The sequence below is a fragment of the Abramis brama genome (assembly GCF_963993115.1).
Source record: "Abramis brama genome assembly, chromosome: 1".
In the NCBI taxonomy this organism is placed as follows: domain Eukaryota; kingdom Metazoa; phylum Chordata; class Actinopteri; order Cypriniformes; family Leuciscidae; genus Abramis; species Abramis brama.
This window is the reverse complement of record NC_139963.1, coordinates 16,701,100-16,717,677: the sequence shown is the minus strand read 5'-3', so window position 1 is coordinate 16,717,677 and position 16,578 is coordinate 16,701,100. Positions and strand designations below refer to the sequence as shown.

Below are 16,578 nucleotides of genomic sequence, written 5' to 3'. Positions count from 1 at the left end.
CACTCTTTCCCAGTGAAGCATGGTTAAGCACCATTAAATACAATCCAACGCAATCTTTGAAGCACGGTCAGCATAATATTTCACATAGAACATGGCTTAACACGGTCAAAAACTGTGTGCTTCCCCACTACCAATACACCTGTTGTCTAATTACCCATGTGCTCCTAATATGCCAATGTCAGAGCACCCCCAATGGACAAATATATAATTGCATTAAAATGGTTCCTACAATAATAATTGTATAAGCTAAACAACCAATGCTTCTACAATCATTTTGTCAAATGCTAACGTTTTGTTTAGGATTTTATTGACTTTTTTTTAACAATGTGTGCAGTGAAGGACAGCACGTAATGTGTTCATTTAACATGTTTACACATCTTTGTGCTAACCTTTCTTGACATATTTACTTTGTTAAAATCATTAACACAATGAATGAGTTAAATTTAACACAAAACCCTAAACTCACCCATTAATGTATAAAAATGTAACACATCATTCCCAGCATTGGCAGACTGTTTATTTTGTGATGTATATGAAATAAATAAAAAAGTATTTTGTAATAATTTTGTCTAATTGATTTGAATGTCAGTAGTAGTAGTAGTAATTAATTCTATATCAAAATTATGAAATCTAATTTATATTTAGTACAAATAAAAATAATAACAGTAGTGTACTGATTAGCTTGTTTTTTACAGTAATGCACTGTATACTGAAATATGGTTAGGTACTGTAAATCTTAATTACAGTAACTTACTGGCAACAGTGTTGCCAGTAAGTTACTGTAAAAAAAACCTTGAAAAGTCTAACAGTGTAGGCTATCAAACAGTTATAATGTACATAAACATGTCATACAGATTTACTTCTGCAGGTGTATAGCCAACACACACACACACACACCACTCCACACGTGTTCATACATGCACACATGTGCCTTAGTCATCTTCAAGTGACTTATTGTCGCAGTTTACACACTGACAGAGGTTTGTACATGGCAGCTCATGCAGTTTACATGTGCATCTACCCTTAACACAATTAGATTTTTTTTTATACAGGCAGTGCACAAGTTCCAGTATGGCCTCTGGAGCTGGACGTGTAGAGATCATGGGCGCAAGACCTCAGAGCCCGTGCTTTTACTGGAGTTGCCTCATCATCCTCTGCCTCTATCAAAAGTGCAAAACAATAGATCTAGGATCTGCACCCTTCCCCACATCACTGATTAAGGAAAAATGGTTTGTAACTTTCAGCAGGGGAAAACTCATGCCCCATCTAATAGACCAGTTTCACAGCGTTCAGCTGTCCGGCCTTGTTGATGTAAATGATGCCATAATTGGAAGGGTACAATTTTGCAGGGTGTTTTTATTATATAACTGTTAATACACTGTATATTATCTATATATTATTTGTACTACTCTTATACTTGTACAGTACTGCTACTACACTGCACACATGTTGTTCATACTACATATACATATCTATTCTGCTCTTATAAGGCTAGGCCTACTGCTAATACATTGCACATTTATATTTAATTTATATTACTGTCTACACTGCACTGTATGTCTTATACTGCACCGCCTGTCTATACCATATAATACTAACCTTCCTTTGCAGTATCTTCAACTAATACTGCCTTCTCTCCTCTCCTTTTGTGCTCGTTTTATCTTCGTGATATTTGTGAAATGGCTGTAGCACTCCCTGTGGTAGCCAGTGTTAGCTGGTTTGACTAACTGGTTTGTAGGTTCATGGCTTTGAAAGTTGTATGCCTGTACTGCCTCTTCTGCTATAATACTTTCTCTGCACGTAAGGTCTTTATACAGAAACACTGATTTAATGAATTTGTCCCAGCTTGTGTCTGTGAAGGGAATGGTGGGTCCACTTCCCTCAAATATATGCATGCAGCTCTTCATGTTTTGCCATTTATACCCAGTAAACATGTGCGGGGGAAAAAACGTTTTTATGACGTTGTGTTTCCAAGCAATTCTACGGTGACCGGGAGGGGACATGTTCGGTTCACTTATTTTTGTCGTGGCCACAACATATAAACTCGTGGGAACGTGATATTAAGTCGTGGGAACGTCATAATATCTCGTGGGAACGTCATATCTCGTGGGAACGTCATATTAAGTCGTGGCCACGAGATCATTTTGTTAAGGTAACGACATCATTATGTCGTGGCCACGCGATGCAAAGTCGTAGCCTCGAGATCATATGTTGAGGGAACGATATATTTTTCTCGTGGCCACGACTTCATATTTTGAGAGAACGACATCTATTTGTCGTGGCCACGAGTTGAGGGAGCCACAGCGGCCAATACTGTAACCGTACCATAGCATAGACTTGGCTACAGCAGAGATGGAGATGGCAGAAGAAATAACATTTTACTTTAAATTAGGAATGTCATATAAAGATATAGTTCGGTCTTTGGCATTAAGACATGGGTACGTTATAAGTGAAAGACACATTCTTACTGTGCGTTCACACCGGACGCGAATAGCGCGTCAAATTCGCGCCTGCCGCGTCTATTTATACGCTTGACCACTTTGTGTGCATTCGCGCGTCAAGAGCGAAATTGACGCGCGTAAAATCAAAAGTTTGAAGCGAAATTTACGCGCGTCAGAGGCGAACGTTTCGAAACCTGTTGGCGGCCATCTTTTTTTTGTTTATCGAGCATTAGCATTAATCGAGAGAATCACCGCTCGTATATGCTCTTACATACCTTCATAATCATGAATAAATGAGGAGGCATAAAAATTTAAATCCTTTATCTAACGGAGTACTCGGGGCTCTGGAAGTCCGTTTGGCAATATGATGTACATCTGAAATGGATAGAATGGGTAGCTCCTGTAAACACCGGCTATAAAAGGTCGCCATTCCTACGCTGTTTACCTCAGTAGCTGACGACCGGAAATAGTTATATCTGTTTTGTAGAACCCGGAAGTATGTTGCGCATAACCCCTATTAAGATATTTTTGATGAAATCTGAGTCCTGGATTAACTGTACTTCTCCATAGGCTGCTAGGTGACCGAAACTTGCTGGCCCAGAAAAGTTATTAAAGAGATCGTTAATATAGTCCAAGTGACTACAGTGGCTTAATCTTAAGTATATCAAGCGACGAGAATACTTTTTGTGCGCACAAACAAACAAAAATAACGACTTTATTCCACTATTCATTTCCTTCTCTCTGGGCCTGAAGTCTCACTGCTGAAGTCTCACTGGCTTCAATCAGAGCAGCATCTGTCTAACATTTACAATTTAGGAGTTACAAACTTAGTCTATATGGAGATATCACTTATCTCTGCTTATATATTTCATATTGATTACTCTCAGTCATGTAATACTTTGCCCAGTACATCATTATAACTAAACAATCTGTCACATTCGTGTTCATGAATATGCAAAACACTTCTATAGCCTACTGTTTAAATATTAATGAAAAATAAATGACAACATGTCAATATCCAGGGCACCAAATTTATAAATATAAACATCAACAGATTCTAAATGTCTCTTGAGGTTGTATCACAACACAGTTAATTTTTTTTGTATAGGATTTTTCCAGGTTAGTAATTGCATTTCTTTCACAGTATTTTCACAGTAAGACTTCTAATGTATCTACTGCACTCTCAGACATTTCACAATTACACTACATATATACACTACATTTCAATAAAAAAATACAGTAAAATCAGTAATAAAGTGAAATATTAATACAATTTAAAATAAGTGTTTTCTATTTGAATATATTGTAAAATGTAATTTGTTCCTTTGAACAAATGTAAATTATGTGTTTTCAGCATAATTACTCTCTTCAGTGAGTCACATGATTATTGACTCCACATGACAGTCTTCAGTGTCACATGACATTTCCTTCAGAAATCATTCTAATATGAAAATTTGATGCTCAAGAAACATTTATTATTATTATCAATGTTGGGGGGCACAACGAGGGACACAGTCGAATGCCTTCTCCAAATCCACAAAGCACATGTGGATTGGTTTGGCAAACTCCCATGAACCCTCCAGCACCCTGCAGAGGGTAAACAGCTGGCCCAGTGTTCCACAACCGGGACGAAAACCACACGGTTCCTCCTGAATCGGCCAATTTCTCCTCTACAGTATCCTGGAATAGACTTTCACGAGGAGACTGAGAAGTGTGATTCCCCCTGTAGTTGGAACACACCCTTCGGTTCCTTCTTGAAAAGAGGGAAAACCACCCCGGGCTGCCAGTCCAGAGGTACTTTCCCTGACCGGCCACGTGATGCTGCAGAGGCGTGTCAACCAAGACAGCCCCACAACATCCAGAGACTTGAGGTACCCAGGGCGGATCTCATCTACCCCCGGTGCCTTGTCAACAAGGAGCTTCTTAATTAGCTCTGTGACTTCAGCTTGGGTGATGGACGAGTCCCCCTCTGACGGGTGTGTGTCGGATGTATCGGTCAGATTGAAGACATCCTCGAAGTTTACACCAGGAGCATTTCAGAAGCGGAGCGACTGGATGCGCGAGACCACGTGATTTGCCTGTCCAACGTGTTTTTTCTTGATTTTTGGGTTTCTACCATACAGTCTATGGTTTCTACCAAGGATATTGGTGTGTAATACGTTTGGGAGTTTGCACAGGGTGTTTATTTTGAAATTGACAGGATTTTTTTGACTTTTATTTTGTATTCCCGGTGCGACTTGGACGCGCGTCCGTCAAAAATAGACTAGGCGCCTATATTTAGCGAAGCGGCGCGGAGAGCCGCTTCTGGGAAGCTTCTGAAACGCGCCGCGTCGCGGCCGGTGTAAACACAAGCATTGACTAGAATGGGCGCGATCAGCTCCGGTAGCCGTGTCGCAGCCGTAATGCGCCGCACACGTGTGCAGTGTAACGCCGGTTTCACACTGCACGCATTAGCAGAGCGTAAGCAGCGCAGGAGCAGTGCGTATGGTGAGCAGGAGCAGGACACGCGCGCTTTGCTTTCACACTGGCAGCGTTTGTCACGCGCGGCTGAACCGCGGCGTGTGTATAGACAGAGTAGGCTACTCTATAATCAGGGTAAGTTGGCATTGCTTTATTTCGTTTTCAAATACATTTAAGAGAAAAGACTTGTCAAGAAGCTTATTTTATTAATCATTTCATTTATATAACTTTTGGTTCGTCTTTGTTTTTATTGTTCGGGCAACAAGTTTGTTTTTGGACATTTGTTTTCTTTTTAAATTGATGTTGGTCATTTGATTGACTGTTTAAAACACAATATATCATCAATGCGCTTTTTTGGTAAAACTGCGGTGTATTTTGGCCATGATCAATGTATTGTCACTTTAATTCAGCGTAAGCGGCGCAGCAAAAAATAGACCAGGCGCCGAAACGATCGCGGCACTGCTGCTCCTGCTCTGCTCCTGCTACGCGCTGCCGCGCCGCCTCTGCGTGCGGTGTGAATGCACTCATTGAATAACATGGACGCCGAAAAAAATACGCGCTGCTCACGCGCCGCTGACGCTTGCGGTGTGAAACCGGCGTAAATGAGGGGTAACGCGCTAGACGCTCAATTCGCGTCATTCGCGCGAACTTGACGCGCGAGGCGAATTCGCGTCTACCGCGCCGCGCTAAACGCCTCATTCGCGCCGCAGGAATTTTTTACGCGCGTAACGCGTCTTTGCATTGACTTATATGGCGTTCCGATCGGCTCTTTAATTATGGCGTTCCGATCGGCTCTTTAATATGACTTTGCTACATGCACTCGTCTCAATGAACGTGACGTCTGCGTCTGCCGAACGTCTCGTCTGCGTCTGCCACATCACTCGTTCGTGTGCCGAACGTGACGTCTGCGTCTGCCGAACGTCTCGTCTGCGTCTGCCACATCACTCGTTCGTGTGCCGAACGTGACGTCTGCGTCTGCCATAGTCTGCTGCAAGGGCGGTTTCCAGCACATTCCACACACTCATTCTTTATTATTTTTTCCCACTGATCTTCAGTTGTATTTTATTAGCAATTAAGTGATTTTACCTTGCTTATGTATAGCTTTTATTCCAAATAGTAAATATGAATTTACACAAATGTTCATGTTAAAATATTTGTTTGCCATTGTTTCTTGTCAACATATCCTGATATTCATGCATGTGCTGTAACTAAAAGAGATAATCGATCAGTTCATGTCCTGCTTGGACAGTATAAAGAGTCATAAAACGGTGTGTATATTTATTATTTGAATTTCTTAAACATTTCCAAAACTGTAAAAGGTTAGGTTATATTAAAAATAAAACATTCATAAATTATTTCATGATAAAAATTAGCCTACTGAACTCATTTATAGTTAGGTATAAACGCAAATAATAATAATTCATTATTAATATCAGGCTAGTCTAGGCTACATATTTAGAAGACGCTTTTATCCTAAATGGGAACAAAGCAATTCGTCAAATGTCAGTCATAATATAAGATTATCACATATAAACACGATTTTGACGCATATCCAAGTGTTTGTGCGAAGTGTGCAGCGCGCTTGCTGCATGCCACGGAGGCACGGGCGCGAACACTTTCCTATCAACAGTGGGAACAACTTAAAATAGCCTGTAATAGCTGTAAACTCACAATAACAAGAAAACATTGTGCTTTTGTAAAATAAAAGAAAACAATCAGCCGCATGATCTCCGTGAACTGGAGCGCGCCTCAAAAATGAACTGAAACAGTGTATAGGCTCTACTGCCTCACAGTCAGACTTGAGGAATATACATAGCTTGAAATGGCTACTTTTAAATGAACAAGTTCAAATCGAAAGTGTCTGATTGGCGCATCCGCAGCGGAGATGGAGATATGTTTGCAGACACGGATTTAAAAAAAACACTTTAAACAATTAAAATGCCTCTTTATTTTTTCAGACACATTTATTATAATTAGCCTACTTTTACTGGTGCTTTGCAGCAAGATTTATGCGTGCGCTTGAGCTATAGCCTACCATGCATGCACCCAGTATTTAATTAATATAAACGTGCGATTAGTCGACTAATTGCTTAAATAAATTACTACTAGTTGACTACAAAAATCTTTAGTCTATGGCAACTCTAATCAATACATTTATTTGACATTTTTTACTTATTTATTGGATAGTAATTATCCAGTTATTTACATTACATTAGTTGTTAACATATATAGCCTAATTAGTAAATGAACGATAAAAAGAGATTAAATTAATATGCTAACCATGTATTTCCACAAATTTGGTGATAAACTATTATTGATCTAGTCTTGATCTTGATTGTGTATGTGTACTCGGTTTATTAAATGTTAGTTGACTTAATTGTTCTTTTCTTTTGCCCTTGACCAATAAAGTGGAGCAGCAAGTTCTGTTTATTCAAGACAACCAATGAACGCATTGTCAGAAGGCACTACAAGCTGAAGCACTGCCATCATGTAAGTAACTGTCTGCTTCCCTGCATCTATAAAGACTGTGTGTGTTCATTTAGAACTGAGTTTGCTCTAAAAAATACATTTGTCCAGGGACCATACACAATCTGTCCGGCTCTGTGCTGCAGCTTTTACGTTGAACTGTGATCTTTATGCTTTCTCAGAGACCTGTGGCATTACAGGCAGACAGGAGAGTTAAAAAAGGATCCTCCAGTATCTGCTATGGAAAAAGAGGTGGCCGGTTCTTTTTTTGTGAGAGACAGGTAAAGTCCTACACTGCTGAAAATGGTGTTTAGATGAATATGTAGATATATTATTTTGCAGTGTTGTTTAACATGCTGCTGTTATGTTTGTGTCATTTAATATTAGTTTAGATCAGTGCAGAATTCAACATGCTAATTTCACTGGACCTGAGCAAGTCCTTTTATGAGGGTCTTGACTGGCATCTACCAAAACTGTTGTGTCTACCGTTCAAGCGCTTTGCTGACATTGCTGAAATGAGGACCATAATGGACAGCCTAGATAAAAATGTAAGTACATATATTTCTACTGTACTTTTTTCATAAACATTATGGGCACTTCCTTTCTTGCCATTTCTGTTGTCGTGCATATTTTTTATTAGTGCTGCAAAATATTGAAGAAAAAAGTAATATGTCATTTGTTAATGCGTATTTAAAATAAATTAAAATTAGTCACCTTCTAGTCAATCATTTTATAATGACATATTAAAGGTGGTATCAGCATCACTCAAAACCAAAATAAATAGTGTTCCAACCAATCATCGACAGGGGCGGGTGTTGTGAGGTTTTGCGCTCGTGCACGGCTGCCTATGACGGCTGCACGCGAAAACCTCACAACACCCGCCCCTGTCGATGATTGGTTGGAACACTATTTATTTTGGTTTTGAGTGATGTTGATACCAACTGTTTTTGTGTGCAGATCTCAGAGCCTAGACTACCTAGAGAGACGCGGTTTTTTGACAGCATGCTTATGGGGCGGGCAGCTAGCGGATCGTTAGGAAATATTAGATGAATGTGATCATTTATGTTTGGGCCTGAAATCGCTGATACCACCTTTAAGTTTTATCTTTGATAATCAAAATTACATTTTGGAAGAAAAAAGTCCCCTGTGAAATCAATTTCTTTAGGCCTTAAAATATTGTAGCTTGATTGTAACATTTTATAATGCTTCATTTAGTGTACAGATGCAAAATGCCTCCGTTTATTCACAGTGTATAGTATTTGACCTAAGTCTCTCAGTTTAAAGGTTTTTTACAGGATAGTTCATTCAAAAATGAAAGTTCTCTCATCAATTACTCGCCCTCATATTGTTCCAAGCCTGTAAGACCTTTAATCTTCTTCGGAACACTAAATAAGACTTGGTGTACTCATGTTGTGTTTAAGTGGTTGAGCTTCAGTGTTGTATGTGTGAAAGCACATTTTGAAGTTTGTCATTTTTTAATACAGCACACAGATTCTGAAGAAGATATGATCGGGGCATGACTCTAGGAATCATCGCAGTGGTGGAAGATGTGATAGACCCAATTCCATGCAACTCTAGTGATGTGGCCCTTGTAATCGAGGAAGCAGTTGTTCTGCGAGGATTTGGTGACATACAAATGACATTGCTTTATGCTCTCAACATAAACTACCCCAGAAAACACCTCAGATACACTTTCGAGGTGATTCATGAACATTGGAGCTGATACCTGCAGTGCAAGAGTGCACTCTCTTAAAAATACATTGTTGAATTAAAGATGTTGTTGAGGTAAGGTATGTATTTCTACAAAGAGCCTGTGTTTTCATCTGTATTTTTTTGTTTACCCATGTTTTTACAAGTTCTCTGCATCAAGGGCCTGACATCATTTTCATTGTTTAACTTTGTTTAATTTTACTTGGCTAAAACATATATTAAGATTTCATGTGGTTTAAAGTTATTTCACAGTTAAAGAGGTATTATTAATGTGAAAAATCTTAAAGTGTTAGTTTAACCTAAATTAAAATTATTTTGTTAAATGTTAGATCTCATGTTGCTCCAAACCTAAAAGACCTTTGTTTATCTTTGAAACATAAATTAAGATATTTTTTTAAATGAAATCTTTGATCTTTCTGTCCCTCCTTTGACATCCTATTCAACTAATACTTTCAAGGTCCAGAAAAGACATCCTTAAAGTAATCCAAGTGACGTCAGTGGTTTATATATTTGTTTACATGCAGCAGTGTCAGCTTTCGCGTCGACACAAGAATCATGTGCTGCTATGTTCTTGTAAACATTTGATGGAGAAAACTATTTAATAAATAAAATGGAATGAAACACTGACAATGCTTCATAAAACCTAGGTTAAACCACTGGAGTCACTTGGATTACTTTAAGGATGTCTTTTCTGGACCTTGAAAGTGCTAGTTGCTTAGGCTGTCAAAGGAGGGACAGAAAGCTCACCGATTTTATTAAAAAGATCTTCATTTGTCTACCAACAATGGAAAGTATTAACAGGTATTAACAGGTGAGCAACTTTTTTTGTGTGAACTGAGACTTTAAGATTTTTCACATAAATATACCCCCTTGTGAAATAACTTTAAAACACATGAAATCTTAATATATGTTTTAGCCAAGTAAAATTTTAAAAAATTAAGCAATGAGAATGCATGTCAGGTCATCAATGCTGAAAACTTGTACAAACATGAAAAAAATCCCACATGAATACACTTTCTATGCATTTTTCAAATACATTTTTATCTTTAAACTTCATGCAATTGTGATATAATTGTATTCCTTTGAATATGTTGTTTATTCTTAACATTTATTGATTTGTAAGGAACAATAAAACCATTTGTATGGAAAAATCTGTTATTTATTTGGTTGAGTGTGCTATATTGCAAGTTGAGAAAATATGCTAAATTAAGTTCAATGAACATACACTTTAGTACAGATAACTTGAAAATGTAAGTTATCGTATTTCAACTAATATTTAGAAGTCCAGGTAACTTGAACATGTAAGTTATTGTATTTCAACTAATCTTTACAAGTCCAGGTAACTTGAAAATGTAAGTTATCGTATTTCAACTAATCTTTACAAGTCCAGGTAACTTGAAAATGTAAGTTATCGTATTTCAACTAATCTTTACAAATCCAGGTAACTTGAAAATGTAAGTTATCGTATTTCAACTAATCTTTACAAGTCCAGGTAACTTGAAATAAGTTGTTGGCTCAACTATTTTAACTATGTCAACTAAACTTTTTAAGTTGAACATACTTAGTAGATTAAGTCAATAAAACTTAACTGAGTCAAAGCAAAAAAATAACTAAAAAATGTAAGTTGAGTGAACAAATTTTTTTTTACAGTGTACACGAAAAGGACTGTTTTAAAGGTGGCAATCCTTTATACGTGAAGATTATACTGTATCTTGAAGATTGTTGTATTGTATCTTCTGTTACAAAGATGAAGATTGACATTTCGTTAATTAAAAATAATAAGCACATAATATTGTAAAAAATAAAAATAAAAAAAAGTTATGTTCTGTTATGCGTTTTGACTACTTTTTGTATTTTGTATAATTTTATCTCTAGATAACGAAGTATGAGTATGAATATGAATATGAATATATATATATATAACTTTTTTAAAGGGCCTCATTTTTCCTGGACCTGCTACAATTGAGAATCACTTTAAGCATGCACGCTAAGACAATTTGAAGTATTCCACTTAATACACAATAAAACATATACAATAATGAACAACGTACCGCTTGCTGTTCTAGTGAGGACGGGCCGAAAAAAAATATTCCTCCAATTTATACCCACCCCACCACATACACCACAATTCTCTCTCTACACAACTTTAATAGTTGGGAATGCATTGCTGTACTATTTACTACATCTCACAATCCATAGTATATTGTTTATACAATTGTTATTTCCCTGTCGACTGGTAATATAACGGATTGCACTTTATGGACTTTTTATTGCACTTATATTGTAAGATTCTCTGATGTTATTTCGTTGTTATAACAATGACAAAAAATAAAGAAAAAATAAAGAACAAACAATATTTACAAGACGCTTTTATCGAAAAAAGGAACAAAGCAATTCGTCATATGTCAGTCATAATACAGGTTAGACAATAATAATACAGGGTTTTATTTGATTATCACAAATAAACACAAGATTTTGACGCATATCCAATGGTTTGTGCGGAGTGGAGCGCGCACTGCGTGGCACGGAGGCGCGAACACTTGTATTTTCCTATCAACAGTGGAAACAACTTAAAATGCTCATAATTTATGGTCATATAGAAAATAATAATACATAATTCGCAACTACTTTTATTTGAGTAAACTCACAATAACAAGAAAACGTTTTGATTTCGTAAAATAAAAGAAAACAATCAGGCGCGCTTTCATGATCTCCGTGAACTGGAGCGCGTCTCAAAAATGAACTGAAACAAAATAAAGCTTGAAATGTCCAATTTTAAACGAACAAATTCGAATCGAAAGCAAATACTGTCTGATAATCCGCATGAACGGTGCATTTCTATCTAAAGGCGCATCCGCTTTACAGCGGAGATGGAGATATGTTTGCAGCCGCGACACTGATTTAGAAAATACTAGTTTATTAGTAAAAACAATTAAAATGCCTCGTTATTTTTTCAGACACATTTATTATCATTAGCCTATAAACCACCTATAAATCAGCTCTCTGTATGGTTCCAGAGATGGCTCTTCTCATTCAGCACTGCGGGAAAATAATTTGGCCTTAGAAAACCAGTAAAATCAAAAAAAAAAAAAAAAAAAAAAAATCCATATTAATTTGTGTATATTTTAAATGTTTAATAAAGGGGCAAAACGTCATAAACAAAAAGTCAAATAATAGTTTACAAACTATTTTTAAAAAAAAGTTTACAGTCGTTTTTTTTTCACCACAGGTGACTTGTATATAAAAAATAGTAGCCTATTTTTCAATTCTATTCTTCTATTTAAAGGATCTAAACAGTGGTTGCGCGTTTTCTAGTTTACCAAAGTGCTGTAGCCTAGGCCTTTTAAAACTATAAAAAATTAAAAACACAATAACAACCCCAACAATAAGCTATAAAAATGCAATAGCCTATATCAAGTTTGTTTCTTCATATTTCTATCTTTGTGGGGGCATTTGGCCCTCAAAATATGGGTTAAACAACACACACACACACACACATAATATCCTATATATAAATCACAGACGCAGACGTCACGTTATAAGACAGTATGGAACGCCGTTGGGGACAATACTTATTATATGCAACGCGTGAAATTTGGACGCATTAACACGCACAGTTTGTACGCGTAAATACGAAGTATATGTTCGGGTGTCGCGTCAGACCGCACAACAGCCAATAGCGTTGCTCTATTTAGGATTTCATTTGCATTTGTGATGCGATGGCACGTTGCTGTATACATATATAAACATCAGACGACATTTCTTTCCGTGAGGGATGATGTGCTGTTAGGTAAGCAAATACCTATGCAAACGTCACACACGTAACATTTGTTCGTGAATGAGATCGTAATTTTACGTTGGCATGTACATAGGCAAGCGTAAAACTTTAGAGTCAATGATGCATTTATACGTTGGCTGTGATGTCAGTGCTGTGTCATGCTGTGGCATCTCATCCCGTTTGTACTCATGCAGGTTTTTTGTCTCCGGTAACGTGGAAAAGTGGATTGCTCTCTATGATGGCTCTTAGAAATTTTTTATTAAACTGTCAAAGAACTTTTACAGACTGCATTCAGTTTGCATCCTCTTATAACAGGCTATATACACATGTACAGTGCTTAATTTGTAAAGTGGGAGGTCCCGGAGCGCAGATCCGGCGACTCAAAACGGGGGTTGGAGGTAACGGAACAAAAAAAATAAAAAATAAAAAATAAAATAAAAATTTCACTGCCTACGTAGCTTCTCTGCAGGGACAGCGCCAGAGAATTTTTAACGCATGTGCTGAGTGGGTGCTAGATTTGACGGAGAGCCGCGCAAAACTTGGCCACTAAATATTTAATATTCAGTTATGTTAATGATCACAATTAAAGTTTTATTTTTATTAAATTGAACAAGGGCAACTTTCAGCATTCAATCAAATAGGCCTATTCTAAAAGATGTAGGCTATTATTAATAATAATGTTATTTCAACACAATATCTCGTTATTTCGAAATAATATGTGTGCGTGCATCTGTAAATCCGGTGATGCGTGTATTGATTTTTATTAATAAACAAGTGTTTTCTCTAAAAGTGTCGACTCGGCTGCAAAGATGAAGTTGACGATCGCCATCTCCGTTAACGCGCTTATAGAGAGAAATGCACATAAATAAGACTAATGGATTACAAAATCAGAGAGTAGCCTTTTTCTTTTTTCGTTTTGAATTATTTCGTTTAAAGACATTTCAAGCTTTGTGTATTTGATGTATTTGTCATGTCTGTGTGAGGCATACACTGAGTTTCGTTAAGTTAGGGTGTGCTCTAGTTCACGTGCAATGGAAGTGAGCGCGCGGGCGCCTCCGTTATAGGCTATTTGTTTCGTAGGCCTATACAGGCAATTGGTTGATGAAAAATTGATTAAAATTAAGATACAATTTATACAAAACGAAATTCACTTTAAAGAAAGGCTTTCTACAAAACAACTTCAACTTCAGCGGTCAAAATCATGTCTGACCCGCTCCATGTCTCATATTGCGCATCCTATCTTACTCGGTCGTGCTGTTCACTTTTCATAAATCAACATAAATGGAAAAAAAATAACATTATAATATTTTAACAAATATGAAACTAAATGCGCTTTTTTAATGGCTAAAACAGTATAGTAGGCCTACATACTTTCTATTTGTACAAATTTCTGCACATTAATTTAATTCTGAATTTTGCACACACAAGTTGAAAGGAATTTGTTCAAATCAAGTTCACGGATAATTGTGCGTGCATTTATTAATCATTATGATACTAAAATCCTAACAAATAGGCTATGCTATGTACAAAAATCAGAAAAGCCCAAATCAGAAAAACAAATCAAATGAGCCCAGAATATGAACGCAATTACACGTTAAGCATTTTCTTCCCATAGAAACCCATTATAAGAACGCTTAATGTGGCTTAATGCAGATTATAATGTCCCCTTATTATGTCGAAATAACGAGATATTATGTCGATACTAGGCTACTGTGACCACCGTGGTCTCCTTTTTGATCAGCGGAAACGATTTTTGCTTGTTTGGGATCTGACTGTCCAGCGTATTTGAAAAAGTTAAGCAAACTTTCCTGTCTTTTTGACATTTTTCCCCTGCGTGAAACGATCGAGGCTAACAGCAATCTCAACTCGTACAACAAGCGCGCAAGTCATGTGTCACAAACATTGAACACTACACAAACAGTATTTATTTATTTATTTTTCATTTAGGCAATTAATTTTAGTGACACAGTAGGTGCCGGATCCAATAAAAAAGGTTCCGGATCCAATGTCGGAGGTGACGGAACATGTTCCGGCGTGTTCAGGCTGAAATTAAGCCCTGTGTATAACATATGTTAACATATGTATACAACATACAACACTGGATACGGCCATAGCCAGGGTTTAATAATTAGTGAGGTCCAGGGTGGGGTGTCAATAATTATACACAATAGTGCCAATAAATGCCATAAATCATTCAACTTTAATAAATACAATGAATAATAAAGTTAGCAAAGGCTAAATACTAAATACTGTGGCTATTGTTTTTTCAAAATGACTGGAGTAATCTCCGAGTGGGCCAGCATCAATCTGGTATGAGAGACTCTGGAATGCTCCTTGAAGTCGGGATGTCAGTTTGACTGGAAATAATTAATACACATATACTGTATGTATACTGTATATGTCAGATAAAAATAATCTAATAACAACAATATATTGTAACAATCACAAATTTAACAATTATATTATAACAATAAGGCAAATACAAAAGCAGAAAACAAAGCACCAGTAGCCTATGACAATTTACAAATCTTTATTCAACATTTAAACACAGACACAATCATACGACACATAAACATTACAGAATCACTACAGCAGGCGGACCACGTAAACTGTGGGGCAGCCAGTCCAAGTCCAAGTGTAAATAGCAACAGTTGTGGATTCAGTAGACATTTAGATGCTATTTACTTATAAATAGTGACAGATAACGTTACTATTTGCTCATCAGTATTGTTGTGCATTAAACATCCTGCAATTTAACTGACAGTAGATTATTAGATTTATAAAACAATATTAAAATCATGGCAACTTATTGAGATATTAAAGACTAGAGCCACCCCTAACCTTACCCTAAATGTAACTTTTATGAATTAAAATGAATTTTAAGTCAAATAAAAAGTCATTTTTATTGAAAACAATTTTGCGTTTAATAACTGTAAAGTTATTAAAAAAAAGCGCTGTCAGTGGGAATAGAACCCCGGTCTCCCTTTACACGTTTCGCCACAGAAACCGCTGACTAAAGAGGTGACTTTTTCCACATATAGGGTAGACTGGCCTAGTGTAATTAGTTCTGCCAACAAGTAGGCTATTTGCAGTGGTCCAAATAGACACCTCGAATGCATTAACCAGAGGGGAAATAGGCTATGGTCGTTGGATCACAGAGACCACTCACTTTTCCTACAGGACAAATTCCTTTAACGTTACAAAAGAATATAATGTTAATTCATGCAGTCATTGAATGTATTTAATCATTGACTCTAAATTATCACCAGTTTAACTAAAACAGAAAAATTTGTATGTCGCACATCAAATAAGACTCAGAAATATTACACGTTCAAAAATGTCATGTTTACACGACGAAAACGTTCGTATAGAAACACGTAACAAAAAATACACGGCCAAAAATGTTGCGTTAAGGCGATACAAACGATCGTGTCTTTAAATAACATGACAAAAAACTTCGCGTTTAGACGTACAAAACGTTCGCGTTTACACGGACCAAAAAGACGCGTACAAACTGTGCGTGTTAATGCGTCCAAATTTCACGCGTTGCATATAATAGGTATTGTCCCAAACGGCGTTCCATAAGACAGACGCAAGTGTCACGTTCATTGAGACGAGTGCATGTTGCACAGTCATATTAAAGAACCGATCGCAACCGCTGGCACACTGCACTGAGCCGTGTTGAGTAGAGTGTTAAATACGTGTTAAATACGTGTTAGAGAA

At 37.0% G+C, this 16,578-nt stretch overlaps 1 protein-coding gene and 1 long non-coding RNA gene across 2 annotated transcripts in view; one reads left to right on the top strand and one right to left on the bottom strand.

Moving 5' to 3' along the window:
- Window positions 1-16,578, bottom strand: part of LOC311081001 (uncharacterized protein) — a gene marked incomplete at its 5' end in the record, with an annotated part of 116,805 nt that overhangs the window by 92,582 nt on the left and 7,645 nt on the right. The window lies entirely within an intron of this gene.
- Window positions 7,237-8,028, top strand: LOC311092190. The gene is made up of 3 exons (XR_014608217.1): window positions 7,237-7,391; window positions 7,550-7,648; window positions 7,755-8,028. It is a non-coding gene; the product is annotated as an uncharacterized lncRNA (long non-coding RNA).